The sequence below is a fragment of the Saccostrea echinata genome, unplaced genomic scaffold (assembly GCF_033153115.1).
Source record: "Saccostrea echinata isolate AGI-Se365-2 ecotype Australia unplaced genomic scaffold, CSIRO_AGI_Sech_v1 ptg000029l, whole genome shotgun sequence".
NCBI classification, from domain to species: domain Eukaryota; kingdom Metazoa; phylum Mollusca; class Bivalvia; order Ostreida; family Ostreidae; genus Saccostrea; species Saccostrea echinata.
In genome coordinates, this window is record NW_026889778.1 from 34,899,965 (window position 1) to 34,912,670 (window position 12,706).

Genomic DNA, 12,706 nt, shown 5'->3' on the forward strand with positions numbered 1-12,706 from the left:
TATTGTATAATTTTTATTTGTATTCTATACTTTTTCTATGTATTGTATATTTTTTTTCAATTGTATTGCATAATTTTCCATTTGTATCGTATAATTTTACAATACAAATGGAAAAGTATACAATACAAAGGAAAATTATACATATACAAATGAGAAATTGTACAATACAAAAATGAAAAATTATACAATACAAAATAATGTAAAATTATACAATTGAAAATATACAATACAAATGAAAAATTATAGAATTAAAATTATACAATACCAACAAAAAAATTATAGAATACAAATGAAAAATTATACAATACAAATAAAAAATATTAGAATACAAATAAAAATTATACAATACAAATAAGAAATATACAATACAAATGGAAAAGTATACAAATGGAAAAATATAGAATGCAAATAAAAATTATATAATACAAATTAAAAATTATTCAATACAAATGAAAAATATACAATACAAATGGAGAATTGTAGAATACACATAAAAATACAAGGGAAATGAAAAATTATAGAAAACAAATGGAAAATTTTACAATAAAAATGGAAAATCATAAAATACAAATGGAAATATCGAATATTGCAACGTTTGACATGCCGACCCAATGTTTTATTTGAGTCGGGAGAGGGCAATAAAGTGATTTTGTAGAACGAAAAAAACTTGTTCCAAATATTTTTTTATGTTAATCCTAATGTTATCAAATTTCATGACCTGTGAAATTGTAAGGACACTAAAGTCATTTTTGGACTTGCCAAATTTTCCAAAATTTTATTGTCAGTAAGAAATTAAAAATAAAAACTACTGTGTAACATACCCTCAATTGGTATTTTGTAATACATGTAGATTTATTTTTTACTAGCAGAGGTCTTCTATACTTTAATGTTTTGAACTATATATGTATACATATAATAATTAACATTAGTACCACTCATTCATGCATTCATGCTTATGTGTAATTTTGTTTTATCATTTGTATTCATACACCCAAGTTGGGGTCTTTGTCTTAAATAAAACTTGAAAACTTGAAAGCTACGTCAACATGTGATAAACTAAACAAAACTTCTAGTTTGGTAAAAATTACTAATTTAAAAAATCATCATCAATTTCGACGCATATATATCGTGATACACACATTGAATATGAATTATTGAATAAAAGATTTCACTATATAATCATTAGAGCCAAGCCCCCCCCCCCCCCAGGCAGTACCCCTCACCCTGTGGCCACGAATTTCACAATTTTGGAAAGGACACCCTTGATCATCATAACCATGCACTTAGATTGTCTGCTTGATACACAGGGGGAGAAAAGAAGATTTTTTAAAGAATTTATGCATTTTCACTTAATGATTAATAGAGCCCCACCTTTACTCCAGAAACCCTTCCCCTGGGGCCATGGATTTCACAATTTTGGTAGAGGGCTCAATGCTTATTACAATCATACCACTGTTTGACTGCTTGATGTCCAGGAGTAGAGAAGGAGAATATTAAAGATAGCACTAATTTTGATGATTTTAGCCCCGCCCCAAAGGCCCCAGGAAGACATGGACCATGATACTGATAATTTTCGTTCCCCTTCACTCATAAATGTTCTATGCCAAAATTGGTTAAAATTGGTTCAGCGGTTCCAGAGTAGAAGCTGAAAATGTTCAAATGTTAATGCACAACAAATAGCAATTGGTCACGAGTGACTCAGGTGACATAACAAACGGAAAAAATTAAAATGGCTGCCTGAAAGTACATGGGAACTTTAAGAAATATGAAAAGATTGAAATAAAGGCTGCACTCTATAAAATACTGAGTCACAACAAAAAAGATAGAAGTCAGTATGCTGAGCAATACAGAAAAAGGCTAATATCAAGTACAGATCTAGAAGATCAGAGGACTCTACACAACAACACAAAAATGTGACAAGGTTTTCAGTTGAAGCTCGAGAATGGCAACATCTCTTCATCATCGACTTCTGCACTATTGCCCAATAGAAAAGACCCTAAAAACGCGACAAAAATTTAAAGGGAACAACCAGGAGAAGTAGATTTAGATTGTTCAGAAATAATGTTAACAAAGGATGAGATCAGAAGATCTGTTTGAAAACTGAAGAAAAAAACAGTAAGGTAAGATAACATCACGGCTGAAACAATGAAAGAAAGATAAGAAAGTCTTCTTAAATCTTCTTAGTTTTATTATTATTCCATAGTTTAAGTCTTCGCCGCACTCTTTTTAACAAGATCAGGGAGGAAGATAATGTGTCTAAACGGCAAAAAGAAGTGGAATTCTTAAGGAGGGATTCTTGTCTGGTTTCTGACTAGATGAAGTATATTTGCTTATATGTCTTATACATGTATATTTAGATGTAAGGGATTCAAAAGATCATATTTTTCTTTTCTCAACATAATCGTAAAACTTTAAATAAAGATGGTAAACTGAGTTTGAAATCTAGCAGGGACTATATTTTTGGCGGAACGGCGGCGTATGAAAATATTCTCCCTTTCTACTTCTCAAAATTTCTATAGAACAATGTATTTAATTAAAATTTTTAAACAATCAAAGACTTAAAGAGAATTTCAAATGTAAGTAAAATTAATAATAATGGACTGAAGTTTAAAAATATATCAAATAAATATGAGTTCCCAAACAAACTAAAATTTTATTAACTTTTAAAAGCTTCCAATCTGTAAGTACAGATTTGAGCAAAAAATCCGTAAAAAGTGTTTTTTTTTTTCTCTCTCTCTTAGTAAACGGTCAACACTTTTTGTTTTTGTATCAATTTGTATCTTTATATGACTACTTTACCATATGTGAAAATAAGAAAAAATTAAATATACGAAGCATATAAAAATAACTAATATATCCTAAAAAATCATAGAAAAAATAGAGGAAATTCGGATTAGCCAATATCTATTTTAGTTAAATTATTTACATCAATTTGATAGTATCATCTAATAGACCCTATATGGTAATATCTTTTTATGCAAAAAGAAAAACATTTAATTTTTTTGAAATAGAAGTAGGCATCGCATGATTGACAACAGTATTTTTTTTATTCTTACGGTCAAGGAAAAAGATAATGACCTTGACCTGACCTTGCTTTTAAAATAAAACGGTCAAATTTAATCTAATTGATACCCTCCTTGAATCTGTAATGGTAAAGGGACATTTAAATAAACGCACTGAAGACCTCAAATAATGGAATGACCTGACTTCCCTTGGCATAGACTAGCCCAAGGGTATATAAAGCGAAGCTTTGGGGAAGTCTGGCATTCAGAAGTTAGCTGAAGAAGCCGACAGCTGAATCAGAAGCGGCAAAAGAGTAATTAAATAAAGAAGTAGTAAGGGTAAGAATAGAAGCCATAGAATAGAAGCACCAGTGGTAAGTAATCCTAGGGAATTGATGTTAAGTTCTGGGTGTAGGAAATCTGAAGAAGATTGATACACCCAGTTCTTTCCTATCAATAGGAACCTTGGAGGAGAAACACGGTGCAAGAATCATACCCAGTCCCCGTCTCTAGATAAGAGGAAAAATTTGTTTAATACTGTGTAATTTACCCTCAGATAGAGCGGTTTTATTAATCATTGCAATTATATACTCAGACAGAGTAAGAGGAAAACTTGGTATATATCCCTTGTAAGAACCCAATCATACACGTTACATTTTGGTGGCAGCGGTGGGATAGAGTACAAGGCGTTTTCTGATTAAATTTTAATTGTTGTCTGATTTACTTTGTATTAAAATTTTTAGCATTTGTGATAGTATTGACACCAGTACAGTGAACAAGTGATACCGGGTGCTTCAGAATTAGTATATTGACACCAGGTGCTGTGAACTCAGTATAGTGTTACACAGTATTGTGAAATCAAGTGGCGATACCTGGTGCTATTGACACCTGGTGTTGGGAACTCGGTGCAGTGTTACCAAGTGCTGTAAAGCCAAGTAGTGATACCAGGTGTTGTGTACCAAGTGTAGTGGTACCAAGTATATTGTAGTTGGGTGTAGGGTATTAAATTTATCAATACTGGGCATTTTTAGAATTAGAATATTTAGAATTAGTATAGTTCTTGTGATAATTGAACGAGTATGGACAATATAGAAGCTGAGCTGTACGCTGATCTCAGTGCAATTGATGCTAGAAGAGAAAAACTGAGAGAAACATTAGATAGGCTGAAGTCAACGCCCCAGACTACAAGGTCAAATGTAGTTCCAGACTCCGGGGTAGATGTTAGAGACAAACTATTAGAAAATAGTTTATATGAATTGACATCAAAATCGTCCAGTAACCGTGGCACGGAGGGTGCAACCAATATGAGGGACACCTTTGATCATGTTGATTACCCTCAATCAGGTTACGCACTGTATGGAGAGGATGAGCATAGGGGCATGAGAGGAGACAGTAAAGCCAGTAAATATGACTTACTGAGGAAAAGTTCCATCAGACAGCCTGTGTTTTCCGAGGCACGATCCACACCTGGTTTTCCTTGGTGTACTTCAGGTGCTACAAAGACGACAACTAGTGTAACCTGGACAAAAGGGCTAGGTACCGGAACTGGCTCTCATATTGGGTACCATCAAAATCCAAATGTGAGTATGCAGGGTACACAAAGTAATGATGGAGGAGGTTCATATGGCAAAACTGTAATGAAACCAGCGACGTACGACGGAACCGGGTCTTGGATAGACTATAAAGCTCACTTCGAGGCGTGCAGTGATATAAACATGTGGAATGCACACCAGAAAAGTTTATATCTTGCAGCGTCATTGAGAGGACAAGCACAGACTGTCCTTGGTAATATGAAGGGAGGTACGGCTTGCACATATATGGATTTATGTGATGCATTAGAAGATAGATTTGCACCAGCCAATCAAACAGGTGTATCGGGCAATGCTGAGAGATAAACGACAGAAGGCGTCCGAAACGTTACCGGAGCTTGGTGAAAGTATAAGACGCTTGGCTCACCTAGCTTACCCGACAGCACCTAGAGAAGTTACCGAGATGATTGCTAAGGATCAATTTGTTGATGCGTTGACAGATTTTGATATGCGCTTACGCATTCAACAATCACGCCCTAAATCTTTAAATGATGCTATACGTTTGGCGGTTGAAATTGAGGCTTTCTGTAGAGCCGAACGCCAACGTCGGCATGATGTCGGTTTCGCAAGAGGAGCAACTAGAGATCAGGAAAATAACAGAGAGTCTCATAAAGACTCAAGTGTGAGAGATGAAATGAAGCAGCTACGTAATGAACTGCAGGAATCATTAAGAAATTTAGAAAGGAAAATTGCAGACATGGCTGTAACGAAAGAGACCCCGAGACCACCCAGTTCTAATCAGTTATTGAAACCAGATGCTTTTCCATATAAATGTCACAACTGTGGAAAGCGTGGTCATAGAATTAAAGACTGTTGGGTAAAGAATAAGCAAACTACTGAGAGGATACAGGAATCAGAATTAAACGATGAATCAAAAAGTCGCTCAGAGACTCAAACCCGGAACAAAAGCAATAAAGTGGTATCTAGTACAACTGCGGTCAAGCAAGGACAATTCAATAAAGAATCTGGCTTATTCCTCAAAGCTTTTGTGAATCACGTGCCATGCAATCTGTTGGTTGATACCGGGGCAACCTTGACAATTCTAGCAGATAGACTATACAATAAAATAGAGAACACAGGGGATTGTAGACTAGAACCTGTAAATCAAAGTATACTAGGTGCAGATGGAACACCCCTGAAGGTCCGAGGAAGAGGGGATTTTTCACTTCGACTTGGTGATAGTAAATTTGGATGCCATGCTGTTGTAGCAAATATTAAAGCTGATGGTATTTTGGGTCTAGATTTCCTGAAGTCTTGGAAATGTCTTTTAGATGTATCTGAGAGGAAAATATACGTTCATGGGGTGGAACATAAATTGCAGTTACAAGGACATATTGGATGTTTCCGTGCTAGTAAATCAGAGACAATATCTACACTTAATGGAAGGGAAGTCATATGCTCAGGTCAGTTATCACATCTAAAGATGGTAACAAAGAGGCCAAAGTTGTCAAATCAGGGAAAAACCAAAGCAAGTGTGTCCAAGCTTCATATTATTCCTCATGAAAATTTTGCTTGTAGTGTGGCTGACATCAACAAAAGGAAGTTTGAGTGTGAGATGTGTGAGCAGGCTTTCAGTAAGAAAACCGTGCTAACAAGACACATGAATAGAGTGCACTCCTGGAAAGAGTCAGAAGAAACAGTAGAGTCAGTGCCAGTGGAAAAATCTCCAAGAAAGTCTCCTGAACGTGCAGAGGAGGATTGGCAGGAAGATCCGGGAGAGCTTATTTTCGAGGAGACTGATTTAGAGGTTGGAAGGACACATAGAAAGAGGACTGCTCCATGTCTACCAGGAGTGAAAAGACGAGCTGTAGTTACCAGAGATTTATCTGAGGCTGAAACAGACGGTGAGCAAAGGAGCAACGCGACAGCTACTCAAAAGGTGTCCTCAGATATCCAGCACTGTCCTTGCTGTAAAGGGAACTGTGTAACAACTGACGTCGGGACACAGACAGAGCTAAAGGTGGATACAGCCAGGAACAAGAGTCACCAGAAAACAATACGTGTTCTAAAGAAGTATCAGAAGGATGGTGAATCAGTAGAAAGACTAGAAGAAGACATTTGGTTTGACTGAGCAATCTAAATGATATGTATATTGTGATTCTATGCAGTTACTGCTTGTTAACTTAATTTTGGTGCATGTGTTAAAAAGGGCCTTTTGTAATAACAGTTTCTTATAACGTGTTTCTTGAATACAAGATAGTTTCAGGATATGTTAAAAAAAAAAACAAAAAAAAAAAAAACCTTAGTTTTGAATCAAATCACATGCGAGACGCATGATATCAGAGGCGTGGGTAATGTAATGGTAAAGGGACATTTAAATAAACGCACTGAAGACCTCAAATAATGGAATGACCTGACTTCCCTTGGCATAGACTAGCCCAAGGGTATATAAAGCGAAGCTTTGGGGAAGTCAGGCATTCAGAAGTTAGCTGAAGAAGCCGACAGCTGAATCAGAAGCGGCAAAAGAGTAATTAAATAAAGAAGTAGTAAGGGTAAGAATAGAAGCCATAGAATAGAAGCACCAGTGGTAAGTAATCCTAGGGAATTGATGTTAAGTTCTGGGTGTAGGAAATCTGAAGAAGATTGATACACCCAGTTCTTTCCTATCAATAGGAACCTTGGAGGAGAAACACGGTGCAAGAATCATACCCAGTCCCCGTCTCTAGATAAGAGGAAAAATTTGTTTAATACTGTGTAATTTACCCTCAGATAGAGCGGTTTTATTAATCATTGCAATTATATACTCAGACAGAGTAAGAGGAAAACTTGGTATATATCCCTTGTAAGAACCCAATCATACACGTTACAAATCTATGAAAATTTCATTAATTTTTAAATACTAGAAATATGAGAAGAATCCCTCCTTAAACTTCCATGCAAGGAAAAGAAACCTATATATCGCAATGTAATAATACCTTGAGAAGTGTCACACCTCTATCTGTACCAGGGAAGATACGGTGCAAATCTATTACTTAATAAAAACAAAGAAAGAACAAATTAAGTGAGGTTAGAAAGAATAGGTCACGTATTGGCATGTATAGATAATTAGATTACATTAGATATTCTTGTGTGACATAATTGAATATACTCAGGAATTTGGATAATCCAGCCATGCGCATAAACTGTATTGAGTTCAATATTATTCATGTTATCATGTTTTGGAAAAGAATGAAAAGGTATGGAAAACCATTAAAATTATTAAAACCACATTGTGGAATTAAATATTTTTGCCCCCCCCCCCCACTACATGCAAGATAAAATATGTAAGCATGCAAAAAAAGACAAAAATGGCACAGAAAAGAAAGGAATAGGTAACGACTGGAACACCATGAACACAATCACCAGAGCTGCACGTATACCGGGAGCCAATATAGACGTTGTTGTCACTTTTTGCAGAAGAGGATTTACGTATAAACTGTAGGAGGAGAAGCAATGTCAAGCTTAAGCTTTAAAAACCACATCTTCATTTTTAGGCCCCTCCCTCTATAGCTAGAATCTATGACCCGTAATCAAAATTTCAAAATCTTTCAGTCACGACCAAGTTGATCAGATTTATTATTATAATTATTATTTATTATTATTATTATATATATATATATATATATATATATATATATATATATATATATATATATATATATATATATATATATATATATATATATATATATATTAGGGATGTCAAATCGGTCAATATTTGATAATCGGTTACTCGGATGATTTTCCGATCGAGTACCCGGGTACTCGGAAAAAGTGTTTGTACATGTAAACTTTAAGAACTGTTTACCACATCGATGTTTTCTTTGATTCGTTTATAACATGGTATGATGCATGTACATAAACATCGAGCCCAACGAGAAAGATTTTTTTGGTCCTTAATTTATTTATCAAACAAACACAAATAACATGATCAATTAAAACAGCAATAATTACAAATGCTTAAAAGTTCTTATTTATGAAGACAATTTGGTCAACGGAAGAGAAGGACGCAACTTTGTAATGATTAGACTAGCGAGAGAGAATATCTTTGGGAACAGTGGGGAATGGACTCTGTCGTGATCGCGAGTCGTATATTATTTACGTTTGCAAATGTTTTCTTTGTGATAACTCTGAATGTTAAGTATGTTAATTTCTCGATATTTACAACTCCACCCGTTATGCATAAATTATTCCACGTTTCCAACTGCCGTTGATGCTCTGGTATGCACAGCAAACTAAAAAGTGATTCCTTTAATATATGGTTGTTTCCACCCTATACGCTAAATTTACTATGCACATGCAGGTGCCTTTTAACATTTTTTTAATCTTCGGTTATTAATAAATATTTCTTCACTTTTGAACAGTCCGATGAATTGGTAGCCGTATTTCTATGTATGTCCGATTTCGTTTCCGTATGCTAATTGAATAATCATAGAATAATTGATAGATCATAATTAAACGATGTTCATTGAAAACAAATAATGAAAGCCATCTAAAAATTAGGGTCACAAGAGGTGAGAACGGCTGTGTACAGGGTCCAGTGATTAATTACTGTATATACACGAACACAGCCACAGGCGATAACGGGTATTAACTGGTGTAGGTGACGGTAATTACTCTATAGACATGGACAATTCATATTCAAATCACATTTTTTGATAAGTTTTTAACAAATACGTGCACTTTGAAATATGAAAAAAACACACATCCGAGTAACCGGGTACCACTTTTGGTATTCGATACTCGGACGTTCGAGCGAGTACCCGGTTAACCGGGTACTCGTTCACATCCCTTATATATATATATATATATATATATATATATATATATATATATATATATATATATATATATATATATATATATATATATATATATATATATATCCAAAATTGAAATAAAGTCTCAGTAGACGGATTACAATATTAAACAAATATAAAAAGAAAACACAAGAATCCTCCGTAAAGCTTTAGCGCTTTCATTAAAAATCTTCAGAAGCTTTACATTACAAAAATGCATACACAACGGTAACATACTAACACAGATTATGACGTCTAACTAAGCGGAACGTTTAATGTCTATATATATTTACATCATGGCATGGAGTAATTGAAAAAAGTAATTGTAATTGAGTGTAACTAATTACATTTTTCAAAGTAATTGGAAGTAATTTTTATTTGACCAATTTTTCAATTACTTGTAATTGAATATAATTTAAAATTACATTGAAAAAAACCCCCTGTAATTTCAATTACTTTTCAATTACATTTCAATTACATTACACAATACATATTATGTGTATTTAATAGGAAAACATTTCCAACACAGTCACATTTTACAGTTATTTTGATTTATTCAAAGAAGCCCTCTGTTTTTCAAAATCTTGAACTTTTTTATATCTTGATAAATGAATTTGATATATTGGCTTGTTTATAAAAATAGAAGTTTGCTTTATAATCATAATGCACATAAAGCATTAATACTAATTTAATGTTTATGAACAATTTTGTTCTACCTCTCATTGGTATGCATAGGCATGAAAACATTTCAATATTTTGCTTGATTAAAAGAAAATAAGATAATTAAATGTGTCATTGAGACCTGCCTTGTTTCCCTTCAACTCCCAGCTGTAAATTTCTATAAAAACAACCCTCTAAAGTTTTATATAATTTTACACCATGCTTTGTTTAAATTCAAAGAATGATTTATTAATTTAATATTAAGAATACTCTCCTATTTATATACTTCAGAAAAGAAATGTATATCGAATCACTATTTTAACATTTAAACAGATCTTTATTTACATATAATTATGCATTTCGTATCTGAAATGGTTATTAAATAAAACAAGTATTTATTTATTGTATGAAAATTGTTAACATTTGCAATTTAAGGTGTATAGCTTGCTTACTTGTAGCTGAAATAATTTGGGAAGTATTTTATGGTTGATTCATTAACTCTTGAAAACTCGTTTTAATCAAATTTCATAAAGCCAGTCAGTTGATAAATGTACATGTAGGACTAGGTCTTGTGTTGATGAAACACACGAACATGACAGGCACCTGACATTATTTATTTTAAATTTTCTCCCTACCTTAAATTTACATGTATTTGTTTTTCAAGATTTTTGAAAGTGAAACAAAAGTAATTGAAATGTATTTAATTACATTCTTCAAAGTCATTGAAAGTAATTAATTACATTTGTAAAAATTAATGTAATTGTAATTGCAAGTAATTTACAAAATTTTCAATGTATTTGAAAGTATTTAATTACATTTCAAAGTAATTGACCCCAACCCTGATATATATATATATATATATATATATATATATATATATATATATATATATATATATATATATATATATATATATATATATATATATATATATGATATATGATATATGCGCTTTTCCGTGTTTTATTTGACCCTGAAAAGATATACGGAACTAGGATCGAAAAGCGAAAACAATAAAGGGTGAACTCAAAAATAATGACCGGCAAATTGAATTTTTTTCAATATTGTCTATACATTTTAGTTAAAATTTCCGAAGTGAAATTGACACAGCGTAAAAAAGTTTCAGAATTTTTTATTAGTTGAATTTCATGTGAAAAAAGAAAATATTACTACATTTTAAAAGACTTTCTGAAATACATAATCAAACGAATTTGAAGTTTTTCGTCTTTTAACCTTGTTTGAATCAGGGATGTAAATGATAAGATCTAAATCTTGATTGATTTTCTACCCTTTTATATGTAAAAAAAAAAATTGGCTTTTTGATTGTTATTTAACATAAATTGTCTCAATTCTGGTTTGAAAAAAAAAATTAATAGGAAAGAATATAATACAATGAATTTTCCAAACGTTACTTTTTTATGAATTTGATCAATTCTTCAAATATAGGCCAAAACAGAAGTTCGATAAAGTAATTTTTTTCTTATAATAATACTAGATTTTAAAGTGGCCCTATTTTACCTTATTTTATTGCACTCCTGAAATCTATTATATTTTTAAGTAACATTGTTTTAAAATTTTTAACACTCAGTATCTCTTTCAAATTTTGTAAAGCAGTTCGTCTTTATAATTTTTTTTTACCTAGTTAGTGTAATGTACGTATTCATATTTTCTTGACTTCAAAATATGATTATTTGCTTATGTGATATATATTTCTAAAAATATATATTTAAAGTGATGAGGACCATTCTGAGAATTGATTTAAAATATCCAAAAATGTCTTTATTTTGTGGAGAGACATGATAATGTTTCAACTACAAATAGTATCACGTGTTTTTGCGATTCATTTTGTAGTAAAAATAGATGAAGTTCATTGAAAATTATAAAACATTTTTGTTGCACTCTGACTGCAGTAAGATTTAAAATTAAAACCACAAAAAACAAAAATTAATAAAATTCTGGCAAAATTAAGTTGTAATGAAATTGTGCATTATTTATAGTCCAATTCTTCATGATTAAAAAGCATAAAATTGTTTAACCTTGGCTTTATATGACAGATTATTTCCTGGTAATGTCGTAAAAATAGCTTAAAATACAGTAAGAAGAAAAAAAGTATATTTTATAGGACATTTACAATATGGGTCAAACACTGTTAGCATCGAGGTCAACCAAAACATTCTATTCATCTTTTTTTTTCGTTTATTCCTATTTGATCATTGATTATTCTAGCATTTTTGTTGCACTCCTGACAAAGAAAACCTGAGACTTTAAGGTAGAATTGTGAAGCATGAATTACATCAGAACATGTTCCAATTGTTTCAGTAAAGTCGTGGTGGAATTACAATTTCTTTGTGTGTCTTGTTTCTGATTTTTTTTTAAATTAGAAGAAATGTAAATAAAAACACTTTCTGGATTTAAAAAAAATTGAAAAAAAGGACAGAACTGTCCTTAATTTAGTACTAAATTATACATTATACTAATAGATGCTTATTGATCAATTAAAACTTAATATCAGTATGGATATAGAAGTCATTTCATCATTCAACTTGGATCTTTATAAAAATTTGTTGCTTCCAAGACCGTTGAAATATGGATCTGAACAAATACAGATCCTGTAAAAGCTAGATTTACTTGGTAAAAATGTTCCTTTTGTCTTTATTTTCCGAAATAGAAAGTATAA